Genomic DNA, 5,836 nt, shown 5'->3' with positions numbered 1-5,836 from the left:
ATGTGAACCGTGAACTTCCTGATATTCAAGCTGGTTTTAGAAAAGGCAGAGAAACCAGAGATCAAATTGCCAACATCCGCTGGATCATCAAAAAAGCAAGAGAATTCCAGAAAAATATCTCTTTCTGCTTTATTGACTATGCCAAAGCCTTTGACTGTGTGGATCACAATAAACTGTGGAAAATTCTGAAAGAGATGGGAATACCTGACCACCTGATCTACCTCTTGAGAAAATTGTATGCAGGTCAGGAAGCAACAGTTAGAACTGGACATGGAACAACAGACTGGTTCCAAATAGGAAAAGGAGTTCATCAAGGCTGTATATTGTCACCCTGTTTATTTAACTTATATGCAGAGTACATCATGAGAAATGCTGGACTGGAAGAAACACAAGCTGGAATCAAGATTGCCAAGAGAAATATCAAAAACCTCAGATATGCAGATGACACCACCCTTATGGCAGAAAGTGAAGAGGAACTCAAAAGCCTCTTGATGAAAGTGAAAGTGGAGAGTGAAAAAGTTGGCTTAAAGCTCAACATTCAGAAAACGAAGATCATGGCATCCGGTCCCACCACTTCATGGGAAATAGATGGGGAAACAGTGGAAACAGTGTCAGACTTTATTTTTCAGGGCTCCAAAATCACTGCATATGTTGACTGCAGCCATGAAATTAAAAGACTCTTACTCCTTGGAAGGAAAGTTATGACCAACCTAGACAGCATATTCAAAAGCAGAGACATTACTTTGCCAACAAAGGTTCGTCAAGTCAAGGCTATGGTTTTTCCTGTGGTCATGTATGGATGTGAGAGTTGGACTGTGAAGAAGGCTGAGCCCCAAAGAATTGGTGCTTTTGAACTGTGGTGTTGGAGAAGACTCTTGAGAGTCCCTTGGACTGCAAGGAGATCCAACCAGTCCATTCTAAAGGGGATCAGCCCTGGGATTTCCTTGGAAGGAATGATGCTAAAGCTGAAACTCCAGTACTTTGGCCACCTCATGCGAAGAGTTGACTCATTGGAAAAGGCTCTGATGCTGGGAGGGATTGGGGGCAGGAGGAGAAGGGGACAACAGAGGATGAGATGGCTGGATAGCATCACTGACTCGATAGACGTGAGTCTGAGTGAACGTCAGGAGTTGGTGATGGACAGGGAGGCCTGGCGTGCTGCAATTCATGGGGTCACAAAGAGTCGGACACGACTGAGCAACTGATCTGATCTGATAAACATAAAGTAGATAACTAATAAGGACCTACTGTAATACACAGGAACCTCTACTCAAAATTCTATAATTGCCTATATGGAAAAAGAATCTTAAAAAGAGTGGATATATGTATGTATATAACTGAGTCACTTTGCTGTACAGCAGAAACTAACACAACATTGTAAATCAACTATGAAAGTGTTAGTCACCCAGTCGTATCTGACTGTTTGCAACCCCAGGGATTCTCGCCCACCAGGATCCTCCATCCATGGGATTTCCCAGGCAAGAATACTAGAGTGGGTTGCATTTCTTTCCCCAGAAGATCTTCCCAACTCAGGGATCGAACACAGGGTCTCCTGTGTCTCCTGCATTGACAGGTGGATTGTTTGCCATCTGAGTCACCAGCGAAGCCATAAATAAATCAGTCTGGCTTCCCTCAGGGAATTCTGAGCAGCTTCTCTCCTAAATTCATCTGAACTATCTCTAGGCCATGTGGAGAGAATCAAGTCTTTTGACTTCTCATCTGATTCTTTTTGTTTTGCAGATGACCTGTCATGGCATCTTCCTTTCTCCAAAGACACACCTCCCCCTGATATATGATGAAAACTTTTATTTCAAAGAATTTCTTCAAGTTCAATACACTGTAGATTAATTAGTGACTTTTAAACCTGGGCTCCCAATGGAACCTTGAGTTTGTTTAGTCTGTTGTTCCCTTCACATCTATGGTGGACTCAGCAGATATAACTAATCCTGTTCTTGTAAATGTAAATTTTAGGAGGAAACCTGTCTCCCTGTTTGAAAAGGCCAAAGTCTCAATTTCTCAAACTGGAGAGAGTTGCAATCAGTTTCCACAGTCTTTCCATCTTCTCAGTTAACCATAATTCAGTTCAGTTCAGTTCAGTCACTCGGTCATGTCTGACTCTGCAACCCCATGAACAGGGAGGCACACCAGGCTTCCCTGTCCATCACCAACTCCTGGAGTTCACCCAAACTCATATGCATTGAGTCGGTGATGCCATCTGACCATCATCCTCTGTTGTCCCCTTCTCCTTCTGCCCTCAATCTTTCCCAGCATCAGGGTCTTTTCAGAATACATGAACATTTTTTCCTACTGATAGAGTGGAACCATAAAACTGAAACGTGTTTCTTTAAAATTTCCTAAAAGAAGAGGTGACTGGAAATTAATAGGCATTGGCTACTGAGGAGAACAGTCTCATAGAATTTTTGTGAAATACTAATGTGAGGTGCACACAAATAATGTGGTGAAGTCTACACTTTCTTGCCTTCAGTCATCCATTCTTGTCTAGCTTTGAGGCACACCAAGGACTTTTGTGATTAAAGTGCACTCAGAAGCCATGAAGGACCATCAAAGAGGTGAGTATAACCAAGCTGATATTTTTATCAGCATAATTAGTTTAGCAGACGACTGTAATTTGGGACAAGCTGCTATAGCAAAAATTATAGGCAAGTCTAACAAGCAAATAAGAGAAACATTACTTTGTAGAGAAAAAAGTGGAAGTTGGAAGGGGTTGTTTCATATGAGAGTCCTTGTAAGGAAAGTGAGTTTATTTTTTTAACTTTATTGAAGTATAGTTGATTTACAATGTTGTGTAGTTTCTTCTGTACAGCAAAGTGACTCTATTATACACGTGTATATTCTTTTACATATTCTTTTCCATTATGATTTGTCAAATGATATTTAGTATAGTTCTCTGTGCTGTAGAGTTGGTCCATTTTTTATCCATTTATCCATAAGTCCATTGTTTATCTACCCTATATATAATAGTTTGCCTCTGCTAACCCCAAATTCCCATTCCTTCCCTCCCTTACCCACTGCCCTTCAGCAACCACAAGTCTGTTCTTGGTAAGGAAAGGAGTTCAATAAATAAATAAGTAATAAGTAAATAAGTATAGTGCAGTAGTTTCCATTGGCTGGGCTTGTTGCTGGGCAAGGAAAATCCTTCCTGTCAGGGTCTGTGATTGATGTCAAGTTGTAGTATGTGAAGGTTCTTCCTTCTGGCCTTCTGCCTCCATTTTAAATGAAGTTTCCTTCAACTTCTTTCACAACATCCTGTTTCCTTCATCCTGTATCATTGCTCTCCTCTGTTGACATATTTGTTTTTGAATAATTAAACTTTACAACTGTGAAGTATAATAAAATTTGTTCTGTAAGTTTGTTGATTTTGACAGATATTCACCACTCAAAACTACTGGACTCAAATTTAGGTACTAAATAACGTTGACAATATTTCAGAAGAAGAATCAACAGATAGTTCTGAGATATTGCCTTGTCCTATGACATGTGACATGATTTTGCACAAGATCTTTGAATAATGTTCATGAGAGGGAGAAGGGTTAAGAACAGAGACTGATGATTTATAGAGAATACAGTCAATAGGAAAAGTTCCAAGAAAGCCCTTTCCTCTCAATCTGATGCACTATCTAAATCTCCAAGCTGAGAATATAATCTTCTTTAATGAGCTTTATATTTTATAACACATTTGTCCCCATGTATGTAAACACATTAGGCTATTGGTCAATGAATATATTAAGTTAGGACATTTCTATGCTACTGCACAGGAGTTTATTAATTTATTTCCCAGATGAAATTGAGATATCAAAAAAGTAGCTACTGACAGGGAAAAATAAGGAAGTTTTCAGGGACCAAAGAATAGTCCAGGGCAAGGTATCATATGAGGCTACCTGAAGCCAGAATCAAAAATAAGAGATAGAATCAGATAGATAAGATGGAAAGACAGTTGGAGGTCAAAGATTTGACCTTGCACATGAAGTCTCCTATGATCAGTCCCTGAGTGACTGTATTACCTAGAATGGCAGTGGCTAGCAGCTAACAAAAGCCATTTCACATCCCCATAATGCCATCTGTAAATCAGGTACATCTGAAAACTCTGCAACTGGACACAGTCCATTCCCTCACTGTGGAGGGCAAAGCTATGTTTCCTTAGACTCAGGGGAAACCCACCTCAAGGCTCTTTGTGGGAAATATTTTACAACAACCAAGTGAAAACCATTCTTGCAAAAAAACTAGTTGGTGTTTACTGGGAGGATCCTGTTCTAAAAGGGAAAAATCAGGAGCCCTGGAGACAGAATACAGATGGGAAACGTTTGAATAGCTAGAGTGTAATTAATCATAGGTTTTAAAGAACAGTTGTCTGCCTACTACTGGTCCCAATTCAGATTCAATTAGTTAACTGACATTTACTTTGGTCAAATAGGCAGAAGTGGCATCATATAAAAGATTGATTCTCGACTTAAAAAAACAGGGGAAATGAGAACATGGAGAAGTCAGTTATCCATGTCCTCCCATCTGCCCAATAATGAAAAGCTATACACAGGTAAAGTGGCAGGAAGTTTCAATGGCAGTATTCTTAAATGTTTAAGAACTGAATCTCTGGAATCAAATTATTTGTCTTCATATCCCCACTTTACCATACCTTTGATGGATGGTAATCTAGATGGATAATTTAGGTTCCCTAATACTTATGAGGAGCTTCATTCAAGGCTCACCAGTAAAGAATCCACCTGCCAACGCAAGAGACACAGTTTCAATCCCTGGGATGGGAAGATCCCTTGGAGAAAGAAATGGTAACCCACTCCAATATTGTTGCCTGGTAAATTCCATGGACAGAGGAGCCTGGCAGACTACAGTTCATGGGGTCACAAAGAGTCGGATACAACTTAGCAACTAAACAACAATACTTACTCCTCATCTTCAAAGTGTAAATTACAATACTACAGCCCGCAGAGAGTTGCTACATTCAGTTCAGTTCAGTCGCTCAGTCATGTCCGATTCTTTGTGACCCCATGAACCACAGCACGCCAGGCCTCCCTGTCCATCACCAACTCCAGGAGTCCACCCAAACCCATGTCCATTGAGTTGGTGATGTCATATAACCATCTTATCCTCTGTCGTCCCCTTCTCCTCCTGCCCTCAATCTTTCCCAGCATCAGGGTCTTTTCCAATGAGTCAGCTCTCCACATCAGGTGGCCAAAGTATTGGAGTTTCAGCTTCAATATCAGTCTTACCAATGAACACCCAGGACTAATCTCCTTTAGGATGGGCTGGTTGGATATCCTTGCAGTCCAAGGGACTCTGAAGAGTCTTCCCCAACACCACAGTTCAAAAGCATCAATTTTTCAGCGCTCAGCTTTCTTTGTAGTCCAATTTTCACATCCATACATAACCACTGGAAAAACCATAGCCTTGACTAGACAGACCTTTGTTGGCAAAGTAATGTCTCTGCTTTTTAATATGCTGTCTAGGTTGGTCATAACTTTTCTTCCAAGGAGTAAGTGTCTTTTAATTTATGGCTGCAGTCAGCATCTGCAGTGATTTTGGAGCCCAAAAAAATAACGTCTGACACTGTTTTTACTGTTTCCCCATCTATTTGCCATGAAGTGATGGGACCGGATGCCATGGTCTTAGTTTTTTGAATGTTGAGCTTTAAACCAACTTTTTCACTCTCCTCTTTCACTTTCATCAAGAGACTCTTCTTCACTTTCTGCCATAAGGGTGGTGTCATCTGCATATCTGAGGTTTTTTATATTTCTCTCAGCAACCTTGATTCCAGCTTGTGCTTCTTCCAGCCCAGCATTTCTCATGACGTACTCTGCATAAA

The sequence above is a fragment of the Bos indicus genome, chromosome 5 (assembly GCF_029378745.1).
Source record: "Bos indicus isolate NIAB-ARS_2022 breed Sahiwal x Tharparkar chromosome 5, NIAB-ARS_B.indTharparkar_mat_pri_1.0, whole genome shotgun sequence".
NCBI lineage: Eukaryota > Metazoa > Chordata > Mammalia > Artiodactyla > Bovidae > Bos > Bos indicus.
This window is presented reverse-complemented; position numbering follows the sequence as displayed.